Here is a 17365-nt window from a genome sequence, read left to right as displayed (position 1 = left end):
CCAATCTGTAGGCCATTTGTTACAGAGCAGGAGAAGCTTAACACACTGATAAATAGGATTGTGGGAAAATAGGATTGTGGGAAAATATTCTGTATAAGCTATGATTTAGTCATTTCAATTCCTGATAATTCTGGACTTAGGAGTCCAACGTGTGCTCTCACTCAGAGAATTACAGCTACAATGGGTACGGAAAGTATTCAGACACCTTTATTTTTTTCATTCTTTATTTCATTGCAGCCATTTGGTAAATTCAAAAAAGTTCATTTTTTCATGCACCCCATCTTGACTGAAAAAAACCCAGAAATGTAGAAATGTTTGCAAATCTATTAAGAAAAAAACAAATATCACATGGTCACAAGTATTCAGACCCTTTGCTCAGTACTGAGTAGAAGCACCCTTTTGAGCTAGGACAGCCATGAGTCTTCTTGGGAATGATGCAACAAGTTTTTCACATCTGGATTTGGGGATCCTCTGCCATTCTTCCTTGCAGATCCTCTTCAGTTCCTTCAGGTTGGAAGGTGAACATTGGTGAACAGCCATTTTCAGGTCTCTCCAGAGATGCTCAATTGGGTTTAGGTCAGGGCTCTTGCTGGGCCAGTCAAGAATGGTCACAGAGTTGTTCTGATGCCACTCCTTTGGTATTTTAGCTGTATGCTTAGGGTCATTGTCTTGTTGGAAGTTGAACCTTAGGCCAAGTCTGAGGGCCAGAGCTTGTTGGAAGTTGAACCTTAGGTCAAGTCTGAGGTCCAGAGCACTCAGGAAGAGGTTTTCATCCAGGATATCTCTGTACTTGGCCGCATTCATGTTGTCTTCAAATGCAACCAGTGAAAAACTCCCCCATAGCATTATGCTGCCACCACCATGTTTCACTGTTGGGATTGTATTGGGCAGGTGATGAGCAGTGCCTGTTTTTCTACACACATACCGGTTCGAATTATCACCAAAAAGTTCTATCTTTGTCTCATCATACCAGAGAATCTTATTTCATAGTCTGGGAGGCCTTCTTGTGGTTTTTAGCAAAATGTATGTGGACTTTCATATGTCTGGCACTGAGGAGAGGCTTCCATCAGGTGATTCTGCCATAAAGGCCGAACTGGTGGAGGGCTGCAGTGATAGTTGACTTTTTTGGAACTTTCTCCCATCTCCCTACTGCATCTGTGGAGCTCAGCCACAGTGGTCTTGGGGTTCTTCTTTACCTCTCTCACCAAGGGTCTTCTCCCACGAATGCTCAGTTTGGCTGGATGGCCGTCTAAAAAGACTTCTGGTCATCCCAAAATTCTTCCATTTAAGGAGTATGGAGTCCACTTTGCTCTGAGGAACCTTGAGTACTACAGAAATTATTTTGCAACCTTGGCCAGATCTGTGCCTTGCCACAATTCTGTCTCTGAGATCCATGGCCAGTTCCTTTGACCTCATGATTCTCATTTGGTCTGACATGCACTGTGATCTGTGAGGTCTTATATAGACAGGTGTGTGCCTTTACAAATCAAGTCCTATCAGTTTAATTAAACACAGCTGAACTCCAATGAAGGAGTAGAACCATCTCAAGGAGAATCACATGGAAATGGACAGCATGTGACTTAAATATGAGTGTCTGAGCAAAGAGTCTGAATACTTATGACCATGTGATATTTCAGTTCTTTTTTATAAATTTGCAAAAATTTCTACATTTCTATTTTTTTCAGTCAAGATAGGATGCAGAGTGTACATTAATGAGAAAAAAATGAACTTTTTTGAATTTACCAAATGGCAACAATGAAACAGAGTGAAAAATTTAAAGGGGTCTGATTACTTCCCGTACCCACTGTATATCTTAATGTGCATTAATGCAAGGAATACTGTTAATTAATGATAAGGCTGGACTCCCAAACATAGGAGAAACAGAGATTTAAAGCAACAACGTCCATATTATACTGATTTTTTTTCCCAACAAAAAATAAACAATATATGTCTGTTTTTTTCCTCCTGCTCTATCGGGTGCCAGGTTCCCTTTAAAAAAAAATAATAATCCCATGCTCATAGTATTGCTGCTAAAATTTGTAAGGTAAGAAAATTCCTTTAAACCGTCAGATTCGCGATGATAGGTTAATCTTTAGTCTGTCCCTGTTCAAGTTCAAGCTAGTCTGGATCTGATAAGTGGCCACAGTGGATATGGTAGTTTCACCTGAAAGCCACATTTGCAGCAGAGTCCTTGTAAATAGTGATGAGTGCTCTCCCAGACTCAGAGTGTGTTTACTTCTTCTGGAATGCTATGCACTTGCACACTTCCATTACCTCTTATTTGCTCTGTTTGACTCATTTAGATCAAAAGTCCCTTGGGGTGATGTTTACTCTGCCTTTGCTCTCCGCTTTGTTTGGTATTTATATCTCATCTGAATTTAAATTACTTTTACACAGTGTGATCAGAGCAGCAAGTGGTAAGGAATTTACAGATTATCACTGTCCTACTTTTTACATGGAGTTTACAGATAACTGCAGAAAAAAATCTACCATGATGTGTTCTCCTCTAGAAAAATCCAAGATAAGGTTGTATCACCATTTGAGGTACCACAAACCTTTGATAGACTATATTCACATCATGTTAAGACCTAAATTCAGCATTTTTGCCAGATTATGTGCCATACAAATCCATGGTTGACCAGATTGAGGACAGAGGAGTCATTTTATGCCTATGTCAGAAAAAATAGTAATCCGCATCATCAATACTTTTCTTAAGGTATACTGTTTTATTAGGATGTACTCATAAGTTGGCCAAAAATTTGGTGTTATCACGGCAGTCCCAGTCAGTTTTGCCAAAATTGGCAGAGCCTGGGTGGGACAAGGTGTGACTAAGGGAGCCCACCTAATTAATTCAAATTAATTTAACCCACATTAGTGGAGCAAATTTTGCCAGTAATGCACTCTAATACCAAGGTAGAGGTGTAAGGCCGGTTTCACATTTGCGTTACAGGCCACAGCGCCGGCCTGCGCACGGCCGCCGCTAAGACCCGCCCCCTGCTGCGCCTCCGGCGGTAGCTCCGCCTCCGGGCGCATGACGCTGCATGCATCATGCGTCCCCTATCTTTATCACTGAGGACGCAGGCCGTGCGCAGTATGCGTTTGGCGGCGCCTGCGTCCTTTTGACGGTGCGCCGACCAGCACCAAACGTAACTTGTTGCAATTTGGTTGCGCTCGGCGCACCATCAAAAGGACGCAGGCGCCGCCAAACGCATACTGCGCACGGCCTGCGTCCTCAGTGATAAAGATAGGGGATGCATGACGCATGCAACGTCATGCGCCCGGAGGCGGAGCTACCGCCGGTGGCGAGGCAGGGGGTGGGGCTTATCGGCGCCCGTGCACAGGCCGGCGCTGCGGCCTGTAACCCAAATGTGAAACCGGCCTAAGCCAGTTAAAGAGAATCCATCACCAGGTCTTTGCTACCCCACCTGAAAACAGCATAATATAGGGCTAGAAACCTCAATATCAGCTATGTCTCACTTACTGAGCTGCTTTGCTGTCATTTTGATAAAATCACTGTTTTATCTGCTGCAGATTTATCAGTTGTCTGAGTGCTGAGCTTCCTTAAAGACTAAAGGGCCCATTATACATAGCGATATCGCCAGCGATATCGCTATAACGTCACTGGTTTTGTGACGTTATAGCGATATTGCTAGCGATATCGATATGTGTGATACTTACCTCCGACCGACTCCCCCGCTGGTTATCGCTGATCGCGCGAGAGCGTCCTGGGACGTTTCTCGTCGTCAGCTTCCTGCTGGGCTTCCTGCTGTGGCGACAAGCGACGCGAGGACGCGGGCGGGAGGACGTCTTCATCGCCGCGTCTGACAGGTAAGTAGCGACAGCCGACCGCTGCTATGTCGCTGGTGAGATCTGCCTGTTTGGCAGCTCACTAGCGACCACTTAGCAACGCACCAGCGATCCTGACCAGGTCATATCGTTGTCGGGATCGCTCGTGCATTGCTAAGTGTAACGGTACCCTTAGGCGAATAGGACTCCAGCGAGCCCCTTCTTTAACACTGGCATGTGCAACACCGGTCTTAATGAATCAGGACCCTAGTGTTTTTACTTTCAATATCTGGCGTCTGTATTTCGGCGTTCTGATTACAGACTTTGGTCTTACTTGCATGGCTTTATTTTAAACGTTTCTTATACAGATCTCAAATTGATGTTTTTTTTAGAGAATGTTCCATGAAGACAAGGAAATAAAAAATGGGCCATGCATCTATTGGAGAATATGGTGCCACATAAAGCCACCACATAGTGATACCTGTAGCATACTGTGACCTACAATGCAGTCAGTATACTTTCATAATGATACACATGGCATCGTCTTCTGTGTTAGGGTTTAGGATTAGTGCCTTCCTTGCAATTTTGGAATTAGTTCATGTAGGTGTACCTTGAGACTGAGGCTGAAGTGATCACAAGTTTCTGCTCTGAGCTGTATAATATATTGATGGTTTAAAACTACAATGTAATAACCTGTCAATAGGCTAGGGTCACGCAACTGTATTTTCTCTCATCCAATAAATCGGGCAGACTATGCTAATCAAGTTTGATCAAAGTGTGATCATAGTGTGATTCGATATACTCATAGGTGAAGAGGATAGAAAAAAATTCCTTCATCTTCTGTCAGTCTGTGAAAATTAGACCGCACTTGGATGTCATCCGAGTGTGGTCCAACTTTTCTGATGGACTCATTGACTTGCGTGGCTGAGTAAGATCTGATTTTCGAATGCAAATCGGGTATGCTGTGACTATTTTCCTCGGACGGACGTGTTCACGGCCTCAAAGAACAACATTGGTCTGAGTGCGATCCCCATGTTTTGTTGGATTGCACTAGGGCTAAAAATACAGTCGACTGCATAAGCCCATATACTGATAAATAGATTTACCGATTTGCATATTCAACGGTTTAACGCTTCCTTTAATTGCTTGCAGAAACTAAAATCAGACGTTAATTGTTAGTTAATAACGATTTGTAACGAATGAAATATGCCATTACCACATTATGAATAACTGTTTCTTCTATTGTGTTGACCAATTGTGTTGGATTTTTAAAGGTCTACCAGAAAAAAACATCACAATTATTGTATGGTTTTGAAACATTTTTGAGCACAACATCAATTTTAGAAAGATCCCTGTGCTCATTCATTACCCTCAGTGCATTAAATGTTCATAAAAAGGAAACCAAACTGCTGCCTTTGTTACTTTTCCAGTTTTTACACTGCCTTTGGCCACCCAGAGAGAGCCTTTCTTCTCCACTTTGTCTTTCAAGCCACCCTCATGCTATTCGGGATATAAAGTAGTAGGAGGGGATACAGATGTATAAATGAGACCATACTTTAATGAGTTTTACTGGGTTTTTTTAGACTGGGGAGCAGCAACAAAGGCAGCTCTAAGGGGTGGTATTTCCAGTTATCTTACATTTGGAACATATTAAAGAAAAAAAAATGACTAGCCACAAAAGAACAACCATAAACTATAATTAGCTATGGAGCAATTAATATGAAATGCAAAACATCAGTACAACTTTCCAAATCAAACCCCATAAGCTGTTACATATATTGGATTTTCTGGAGACAGGACAAGGTTAGGACTTGTTACCATAAGCATTTCCTTTTTCCTCCTCTGTACAACACTACAAAGCACATCTGAACCATTCTCAATCTAATGACAGCGTGGTCAACTCGTTCCCAGAAATCCCTTAGAAACATCCTGTACGTTGCAGAACACGGTCATGATGGGAACTGCTAACTCGCCCATAATGACATTGTTCTGAAATCATTTTTAAAAGCATTGTGTAGTGTAATGAGATTACTTAATAATGACTCAACAGAAGCAGGATGATTAGTAATGAGCGCGCACATAACCGGCTCAGCTGATTAGGAAATCTGATGCATAAAGACTGACAGAGGGGCCACCTAGCCCATGTGTTGCTACTCATTTCATAATGAGCCTGAATTATTGTGTTATCCTATGGAAGCATTTATCGCATATTCAATCCTGGCGAACAAGCAAGGTAAATGTAAGCGAGGGCAATCTTCTTTTAATTTGGCTACAGCATATCTGTAAAATTCAACTGCAAGGGTTCCACACATAGCACATTACCAAACTATAAATCAAAAAGTCAGAAATTAGTGATAATTTTCCCCCTGAAATAAATCACTAGTAAATATAAACCCTTGAGCTGTCCAATTCCGTCAACTTTCTCAGAAGCAAATATTCCTTAAAAAAGGCTGAATCGAATATCTTACAGCTTAACAAAAGACTTAAATCAGCATTTCTACTGAAATCAAATTTTAATAATAGGAACTTTGCATGACAGGATTCTGCCTTAGTATGGATGCCTTGTAGAGATGAGCGAACCTGAACTTAAAAGTTTTTGGTTTCTACCAGACAGTTAGTGTCCGGTGCTGAACGCTGAACACGGACTTCTCATGGACATCCAATGCAAAAATTGTAGTTCTGGAGGAAGTCCGTTGCAGAGAGAAAAAGACTAAACTTTATGTCGGGTACTAGAACCCGAACTTTCATGGGTCCATTCATCCCTATTGCCTTGGATGCAGCTACAGTCATTTCCATATTCCATCTTTTGCTGACATGATTGGAGGTCCAATTTAAAGGGACTCTGACAACCCAAAATGACTGTTCAAAAAAAAATACAGGCGTTGTGTGTACCCTTAACGTGGCAAAACAGTTGAGTGCACCTTCCCATCTACTTGTTTCCTATCAAGCTCCACCCCACTCAACCTTGATTGATAGCTATGTATGTGGGGTGGTGCACACAACTATTTGGCTACTGGGTGCTATGTTCTTGAGTCTGAACAGTCACTCAGCTAAGTTCACTTATAACTTCCAACATGAGACATTACCTGACGCCAAAGAATCCCTATAAACTAATGAAACAGTGCTCCACTCCCTTTCAGAGTAACGGTCATTTTCATTTTTATCTTGTAAATCAATTATACATGTGAAAATAAGCAACTTTGTAATATGTCTGATTAGAGATATTTGTATTTTTCGACAAAAGACAAAATTTCCCGTTACCGAGATGGGAGATGGCAGTTGGTGATTTTACATTTGCATGATGAGGGGAGGAGCTAGAGACAGACACAAATATTCTGTTGCAAATTTCCCTGAGGCAATAACTACAGTTCTCCATAGGACTTCATGAGCACCAACTGTTATCTCCTTTCTTCGTAATGAGAAAATGTGTTCTCACTTAAGTCAGATTTTACCTACAAATGGAGAATTTTGGGAATGAATGATCAGTTCAGGAGGAGAAAGAAGCAGATTTTCAAATATTACACATATTACAAGGTGTTTTATTTTTATGCGAGCTGCTTTGTACAGTATACTTATTCCAAACAAAAGGAGAAAAAATATATATCCACCCTAAAAATATTTAATCATTATTCATTTAAGTAGACACACTAGAATCATATACCCAAAAGAAACTACTTAAAAATCAGACTTTTTCATAATGCTCTTCAAATAGACAATTTTTATTATAGACACCAACAAGAGATTTTATTAAAAATTATTAAAATACAATAGAGGAAACAGGTTAACACACACTGTAAGAATGTAATAACTCATGACCCAGGCTATATGACATCTCTAAGAGGTTAGAGGACAAATAACATTACCATCTGTGAAAAAGTGCAGTGCTCATGTGCAATCTATTGCTAATATACTTCATCTACACTAATGGAGATATCATATCATATATCAAGTGACACAATATTATCATTATATATTAGAGACTCTGTAAAGTGCATTTTTTATGTTTTGAAAGTAAATTTAAGCCATAAAGATAAGGGGTTAAATAAACTACCGACCTGGATTCATGCTGTGCATGTGAACGCTTCGGCCTCTCACTGCAACGCGCGTTTCACACGTTTGCTTCCTCAGGGAGTGATGAGGTAGGTGAGCAAAGCAGCCCTATATAATGGGCATGATTAAATTGTAAGCCAATCATAGGCACCATGCGGCGCATCATCAGCTGCCGCATACATGGCGCTCCCACCGGAGGTCTTGCGGTCATGTCATCAGAAGGCGCGATAGCGCCGTCCATGATGTCACAGGCGAGGCCTCCAACTGAGCATGCGACATCAGCAGAAGGAAGCGATGCGCACAGCACCAATGCGGCCATATTAACGATGGGCAGATTTGAGGGCAAGAATCATCATAAGTAAATGATTAGAAATCTCTCTTAGATACGTCACAGGTGAAGCTCCCGACTAAGCATGCGCCATCAGCAGAAGGCGATGCGCACAGCATCAATACGGCCATATTAACAATGGGCAGATTTAAGGGCAAGAGTCATCATAAATGGATGATTAGAAATCTCTCTTAGATATGCAGCATCACAAAATGGAATAAAGGAGGTGCATAATTAGTGCTATAAAGATAGAAATGAATTATTTTAAGAAAATATACATTTTAAGAGTTAGACTGTCAAAGACACCATCCATGACCATACTATATCAATTAGTGCAGAGTATCCAAAAATATATCAGTGAATATCAAATGAATTCTATAATAAATATAAAATAGGACTGTCATAGACATCATCCATGACCATATCATAACAATTGGTGCAGAATATGTATAATATATATAATATAAGTGAAAAAATAGCATATTAGTGACACCAAAAAATGTGTGAAAAAATAACAAAAAAAATAAAAATATATAAGTGTAAAATTAAGTATATAGAAAAGAACATATATATAAATAGTGCTTCTTGTGAAGATGTTGCTCCATATTCCTCTTAGACTTTCCTTTCAAACAAATCCAAACCATATAAATCTTCATATGAACATAGAATCACACTGAGGATGAAGAGATATTTCTTTTTCAAGTATAGATTCCTCCCTTCATATCATCATAAGGCCATAAAAGGAAATTGCAATACTATACAATAGAGCAGAGAAATAGATATTTTACTAGCAAAATTAGGATTATTTAGTCTAGAAAAAAGACGACTGAGGGGCGATCTAATAACCATGTATAAGTATATAAGGGGACAATACAAATATCTCTCCGAGGATCTGTTTATACCAAGGAAGGTAACGGTCACAAGGGGGCATTCTCTGCTTCTGGAGGAGAAAAGTTTTTCCACCAACATAGAAGAGGATTCTTTACTGTTAGGGCAGTAAGAATCTGGAATTCCCTGCCTGAGGAGGTGGTGATGGCGAACTCAGTCGAAGGGTTCAAGAGGCCTGGATGTCTTCCTGGAGCGTAACAATATTGTATCTTACAGTTATTGTTAGGTTCTTTAGAAGGACGTAGATCTGGGGATTTATTCTGACAGAATTTTATAGGCTGAACTAGAAGGACTAATGTCTTTTTTCGGCCTTACTAACTATGTTACTATGTATATTAATACCACATTATATATATTACTCCACAGAAGACACCATCCATTACTACAGAGCATTGCTAGCCCACCACTAAAAAAAATTAAAACAATTAAAACATTTTTAAGAACATTATTAATATAAAATATACTTAAGGGGACATTATCAATAGTTAAATAAATATATATAAGAATATATATAAGCAGCAACCCAGAGATCCCCACATCAAAAATTCCACCCAAATCAGCCCTATATAAAAATGGAAAATCCTCATTGGTCATTAAGACCATGTGGTTTCATTGTCCTGAGGGTGGTGATCCATCGACACTCCCTTTGAGCCAGTTTATTCATAAGGTGTCCCCCCCGAATACCCAAATGTACCACATCAATACCTGTAACTTGAAGGTCTATGGTTCCAGAGGGGTGAAATTCCAGATAATGAGCAGGTAAAGTCTTCAACTTGGCCACATCTTCTTTACGTGATTCATCCGAACCAATAAGTCTAGCTGATTTAACCCCTTAACCCCCAAGGGTGGTTTGCACGTTCATGACCGGGCCAATTTTTACAATTCTGACCACTGTCCCTTTATGAGGTAATAGCTCTGGAACGCTCCCATGGATCCTGGTGATTCTGACATTGTTTTCTCGTGACATATTGTACTTCATGGTAGTGGTAAAATTTCATTCAAATAACTTGCGTTTATTTGTGAAAAAAACGGAAATTTGGTGAAAATTTTGAAAATTTCGCAATTTTCCAACTTTGAATTTTTATGTCCTTAAATCACAGAGATACGGCACACAAAAAACTTAATAAGTAACATTTCCCTCATATTTACATCAGCACAATTTTGGAACCCAAATTTTTTTTTCTTAGGAAGTTATAAGGGTTAAAAGCTGACCAGCGATTTCTCATTTTTGCTACACCATTTTATTTTTACGGACCACATCACATTTGAAGCCACTTTGAGGGGTCTATATGATAGAAAATACCCAAAAGTGACACCATTCTAAAAACTGCACCCCTTAAGGTGCTCAAAACCACATTCAAGAAGTTTGTCAACCCTTCAGGTGCTTCAAAGGAATTTTTTGAATATTTAAAAAAAAAATGAACATTTAACTTTTTTTCACAAAAAAAAATACTTCAGGTTCAATTTTTTTTATTTTATCAAGGGTAACAAGGGAAGTTGGACTGCAAAAGTTATTGTGCAGTTTGTCCTGAGTACGCTGATACCTGATATGTGGGGGGAACCACTGTTTCGGTGCATGACAGAGCTCAGAAGGGAAGGAGCACTGTTTGACTTTTTCAATGCAAAATTGACTAGAATTCAGATCGGACGCCATGTCACATTTGGAGAGCCCCTGATGTACCTAAACAGTGGAAACCCCCCACAATTGACCCCATTTTGGAAACTAGACCCCCAAAGGAACTTATCTAGATATGTGGTGAGAACTTTGAACCAACAAGGGCTTCACAGAAGTTTATAACGTACAGCGGTACAATTAAAAAATCATATTTTTTCCACAAAAATGATCTTTTCACCCCCAATTCTTATTTTCCCAAGGGTAACAGGACCCTAAAAGTTATTGTGCAATTTGTCCTGAGTACGCTGATACCTCATATGTGGGTGTAAATGACTATTTGGGCGCATGGCAGAGCTCAGAAGGGAAGCAGCGCCATTTGACTTTTTTGGCTGGAATTGAGATCGGACACCATGTCGCGATTGGAAAACCCCTGATGTACCAAAACAGTGGAAACCCCCCACAACTGACACCATTTTGGAAACTAGACCCCCCAAGGAACTTATCTAGATGTGTGGTGAAAACTTTGAACCCCCAAGGGCTTCACAGAAGTTTATAATGTACAGCCGTACAATTAAAAAATCATATTTTTTCCACAAAAATGATCTTTTCACCCTCAATTCTTATTTTTCCAAGGGTAACAGAACACTAAATGTTATTGTGCAATTTTTCCTGAGCACGCTGATACCCCACATGTGGGGGTAAACCACTATTTGGGCGCATGGCAGAGCTCGGAAGGGAAGCAGTGCCATTTGACGTTTTTGGCTGGAATTGAGATCGGACACCATGTCGTGTTTGGAAAGCCCCTGATGTACCAAAACAGTGAAAACCCCCCACAAACTACACCATTTTGGAAACTAGACCCCCCAAGGAACTTATCTAGATGTGTGGTGAGCACTTTGAACCCCCCAGTGCTTCACAGAAGTTTATAACGCCCGGGCGTGAAAATAAAAAAATCGTATTTTTTCCACAAACATGATCTTTTAGTCACCAATTTTTTTATTTTCCCAAGGGTACCAGGAGAAATTGGACCCCAAAAGTTGTTGTCCAATTTGTCCTGAGTACGCTGATACTCCATATGTGGGAGAAACCTACTGTATGGGCACACGTCAGGGCTCGGAAGGGAAGTAGTGACGTTTTGGAATGCAGACTTTGATGGATTGGTCTGCGGGTGTCATGTGCGTTTGGAGAGCCCCTGATGTACCTAAACTATTGAAACTCCCCACAAGTGACCCCATTTTGGAAAGTAGACCCCCCACAGAACTTATCTAGATATGTGGTGAGCACTTTGAACCCCCAAGTGCTTCACAGAAGTTTATAACGCCCGGGCATGAAAATAAAAAAATCATTTTTTTCCACAAAAATGATATTTTTCCCCAAATTTTTTATTTTTCTAAGGGTAGCAGGAGAAATTGGTCCCCAAAAGTTGTTTTGCAATTTGGTCTGAGTACGCTGATACCCTATATGTGGGGGTAAAACACTGTTTGGGCGCATGGCAGAGCTTGGAAGGGAAGGAGCACCATTTGACTTTTTCAACGCAGAATTGGCTGGAAATGAGATCAGATGCCATGTTGGATTTGGAGAGCACCTGATGTGCCCAAACAGTGGAAACCCCCGAATTCTAACTCCAACCCTAACCCCAACACACCCCTAACCCTAATCTCAGCCGTAACCCTAGCCCTAGCTCTAACCCTAGCCCTAACCCTAGCCCTAACCCTAGCCCTAACCCTAGCCCTAGCCCTAACCCTAACCCTAGCCCTAGCCCTAACCCTAACCCTAGCCCTAACCCTAACCCTAATGGGAAAATGGAAATAAATACATTTTTTTATTTCATTATTTTTCCCTAACTAAGGCTGGTTTCACACTTGCGTTTTTTTTCGCGGTATTTTAGCGCTAAAAAATGCATGCGATTTTTTTTCCTAGACTTTGCATGGGATGCGCTTATGTGCGCATACACACGCGTTTGTATGCATTTTTGCGCGCATGCGTTTTTTTGCGGTATGCGCTCGGGCGCACAAAATGCATCCTGTTGCATTTTTTGGGCGTCCGACTTGCCTCAAAAAAACACATGCGCACGCAATGCGTTTTTTTTACAGCAAGACACCCATTATAAGTCTATGGGTGCGCATATGTGCGCATTGGCATGCTTATGTATGCGTTTTTTTGCACATGCGTTTTTTTTTGTTAACCATGGAATTTAGGGGTTTGGGTTAGAGTTAGGGTTAGTTAAGGGGGTTTAGGGTCAGGGTTAGGGTCAGGGTTAGGGTTAGGGTTAGGGTCAGGGTTTGGGTTAGGGTCAGGGTTAGGGTTAGTTAGGGTTTAGGGTTTGGGTTAGGGTTAGTATGGTTTGGTTAAGGGTTAGGGTCAGGGTTAGGGTTAGGGTCAGGGTTTGGGTTAGGGTCAGGGTTAGTTAGGGTTTAGGGTTTGGGTTAGGGTTAGTATGGTTTGGTTAAGGGTTAGGGTCAGGGTTAGGGTTAGGGTCAGGGTTAGGTTTAGGGTTAGGGTTAGGGTCAGGGTTAGGGTTAGGGTTAGGGTCAGGGTTAGGGTTAGGGTCAGGGTTAGGGTTAGGGTCAGGGTCAGGGTCAGGGTCAGGGTCAGGGTTAGGGTTAGGGTTAGGGTCAGGGTTAGGGTTAGGGTTAGGGTTAGGGTCAGGGTTAGGGTTAGGGTCATGGTTAGGGTTAGGGTCAGGGTTAGGGTTAGGGTTAGGGTCAGGGTTAGGGTCAGGGTTAGGGTTAGGGTTAGTAAAGTCATGGTTTGGGTTAGTGTGAGGGGCCACCTAATGTTTGGAAAAAACGCAAACGCGGTAAAAATGCACTAAAAATGCATACAAACGCATAAAAACGCTGCGTTTTTTTCATGCATGCTCATAAAAATGCTTGAAAAAAACGCAGCAGTTGTTTGCGTTTGTATGCGTTTTTTCAATGCGTTTTTTTGCGGGAAAAACGCGCTGCAAAAAAAAGCAAGTGTGAAATTAGCCTAAGGGGATGATAACGGGGGGTTTGATTTACTATTTATGGCGGTTTTTATATTTGGCAGCTGTCACACGCTAAAAAACGCTTTTTATTGTAAAAATAGTTTTTGCATCACCACATATTGAGAGCTATAATTTTTCCATATTTTGACCCACTGAGTCACGTGAGGTCTTATTTTTCGCAGGACGAGTTAACGCTTTTATGGGTGTCATGTTCGGGCACGTGACATCTCTTGATCGCTTTTTATTCCGATTTTTGGGATGCAGAATGAACAAAAACCAGCGTTTCATGAGTTTCTTTTTGGGGGGGTGTTTACACCGTTCCGCATGAGGTAAAATTGATAAAGCCCTTTTATTCTTCGCGTCAGTACGGCTACAGCGATACCTCATTTAGGCCGTTTTTTATGTTTTGGCGCTTTTATGCAATGAAAACAATTTTATATAAAAAATAATTATTTTTGCATCGCTTTATTCTGCGAGCTATAACTTTTTTAATTTTTCACTGATGATGCTGTTTGGTGGCTCGTTTCTTGCGGGACAAGATGACGTTTTCAGCGGTACCATGCATATTTATATGCGTCTTTTTGAGTGCGCGTTATTGCACTTTTTGTTCGGCGGTATGATAATAAATCATTATTTTTTGCTTCGTTTTTTATTTTTATTTTTTAAGGGGTTCACTAAAGGGGTTAACTAATGGGACAGTTTTATAGGGCGGGTCGTTACTGACGCAGCGATACCAAATATGTGTACTTTTATTGTTTTTTTTTTATTTCCAAAAAATGAATTTATTAGGGAATATTTTTTTTTTTAATTTATTTAGCGATTTTTTAAAAATTATCTTTACACTTTTTTTTTTTTAACTTTATTACATTGTCCCAGGTGGGACATCACTGTCCTGTGACAGATCGCTGATCTGTCACATCACAGATCACTGTGACAGATCAGCGATCTGTCACAGGCACTGCACAAGGCTTCCTCCTTGCCTGCGCTTTGCAGGCATGAGGAAGCCAGCTCCCTGCAGGCCCCCGAAGGTCCCCATCGCCATCTTGGATTCGGGGACCTGCAGGGATGGAGCCCTCCGCAGCAGCGCTGCACATTGCGCTGCTGTGGGGGGCTCAGGGAAGCACGAAGGGAGCCCCCTCCCTGCTGATGCTTCCCTTTAACCCCCGGTACACCGCGATCGTATTTGATTGCGGTGTGCAAGGGGTTAACGTGTCGGGGGCGGTCTGTGACCGCCCCTGACACTTTGTGCCGGGTGTCAGCTGTGATAATCAGCTGACACCTGGCCGCGATCAGCGGCGCTCACCACTATCCCGTCCCTGGGAGTTAAGTCCCAGGGCACATGGACGGGATTGTACGTCACATGACAGAAAGGGGTTAATATCTTTGACATGTTCCAATATCCGTACCCAAAGTTGTCGTGATGTAAGGCCTATATAAATGAATCCACATGGACATGTGAGATAATATATGACCAACGTGGTCTTGCAATTAATCGCATGAGCGATCTTAAAATTGCGTGTTTTTGATGAATTACAAAAAGACTCAGTTTTTAGCATGTATTTACATGCACTACAATCCCCACATGATCGAGAACCCCATTTTGGACCCTTTGAATTAAATATAAAACTTGATTTTGGGGCAACATAGTGACTATGTGTAATGGTTTCTCCTATAGTTCTACTCCTTCTTGCAACATCCAAGGGTTTCTCTTCAATGTATTTACTTATGCCTTAGTCTTTTTTCAATATATGCCAAAATCGATTAAATACGTCCATCGTGTCCTTCTATCTGCCATGATAATTTGTAATAATTCGGAATCGAGAATCCTCCTTTCTCAATTGTCTACCTTGAAGGAGTGTATTACGATCCATATTTTTGACCTGTTGGTATCCTCGATCAATATCAGAATGATTATACCCTCGATTTAAAAATCTTGATGTGATGTCTTTGGCCTGAACTTCAAATTCCTCATCAGTGTCACAAATCCTTCTGAAGAACACAGATTGCCAATGTTGAACCATAGTTAAAATACTTTTTATTAATAAATATTAAACTGTTTTTTATATATTAAAAGTGGAAAAACACATTTCATAAAAAAGTACTTTAACTATGGTTCAACGTTGACAATCTGTGTTCTTCAAGAGTCCATCCATCTAAGCTGAGTAGCTCAAAGTAAATTCCTTCACCTCTGAATTTATTCCATTACGCCTATGTGAGCTCGATTCCACCTTTTTTTCTCAGTGAGACTTTGTTTCTAGCCATTTTTTTTCTCTTTCCATGATATCTTTCTTTTTCAGTTTTGTTATCCTACAAACAAAAATAAGGTTAAATGTGTAAGATTTTAATTTGTATTTCTCTGATGACTTTTAATCTTGTCATGTGAACTTTCTGATGAGCCTGAACTTTGACACTGGGTTTCATCTGATCAATTGGGCGTCATTTTCAAATGCTGATGTGCACTTAAACCCTGTATGCCTATGACTCTTGCACAATATTTGTGGTATGTCCTTATGAAGGGATCACCTGAACCCTGAAACGCGTAGAATAAACCATGATGAAACCTCTACAATTTTTGGAATTTTTCTTGCGGCAGCGCGGGTATGATCCTTCCTTTCTACCTAAGTGTAGACTTGATAGATGTTCAGAAGGCATTGACACACTCCACAAGGAGAGTAAGCCACAAAAGGTCACTGCTAAAGAAGCTGGCTGTTCACAGAGTGCTGTATCCAGGCATATTAATGGAAAGTTGAGTGGAATGAAAAAGTGTGGTAGAAAAAGGTGCACAAGCAACTGGGGTAACTGCAGCCTTGAAAGGATTTTTAAGAAAAGGTCATCCAAAAATTTGGGAGAGATTCACAAGAAATGGACCGCTGCTGGAGTCAGTGCTTCAAGAGCCACTACACACAGACATATCCAGGACATGGGCTACAAGTGTCGCATTCCTTGTGTCAAGCCACTCATGACCAATAGATAAAGCCAGAAGCGTCTTACCTGGGCCAAGGAGAAAAAAAACTAGACTGTTGCTCAGTAGTCCTATGTGTTTTCAGATTAAAGTAAATTTTGCATTTCATTTGGAAATCAAGGTACCAGAGTCTGGAGGAAGCGTGGAGAGACAGACATTCCAAGCTGCTTAAGGTCTAGTGAGAAGTTTCCACAATCAGTGATGGTTTCGGGAGCCATGTCATCTACTGGCGTCGATCCACTGTGTTTCATCAAGACCAAAGTCAGCGCAGCCATCAATCAGGAAATTTTAGAGCACTTCATGCTTCCCTCTGCCGACCAGCTTTTTGGAGATGAAAATTTCATTCACAAGCAGGACTTGGCACCTGTCCACACTGCCAAAAGCACCAATACCTAGTTTAAAAACAACAGTATCACTGTGCTTGATGGGCCAGCAAACTCGCCTGACCTTAATCCCATAGAGAATCTATGAGGTATTGCCAAGAGGAATATGAGTGACACCAGACCCAACAATGCAGATGAGCTGAAGGCTGCTATCAAAGCAACCTGGGCTTCCATAACACCTCAGCAGTGCCACAGGCTGTTCGCCTCCATGCCACACCGCATTGATGCAATAATTGATGCAACAGTAGCCTCAACCAAGTATTGAGTGCATTTACTGAACATACATTTCAGTAGGCCTACATTTCAGATTTTAAAATCATTTTTCAAGCTGGTGTTATAAAGTATTCTAATTTACAGAGATAATGACTTTTGGGTTTTCATT

The sequence above is a fragment of the Dendrobates tinctorius genome, unplaced genomic scaffold (genome assembly GCF_039654945.1).
Source record: "Dendrobates tinctorius isolate UK_male_01 unplaced genomic scaffold, ASM3965494v1 ptg000004l, whole genome shotgun sequence".
Taxonomy (NCBI): Eukaryota; Metazoa; Chordata; class Amphibia; order Anura; family Dendrobatidae; genus Dendrobates; species Dendrobates tinctorius.
Note: the sequence above shows the minus strand (reverse complement) of the source record.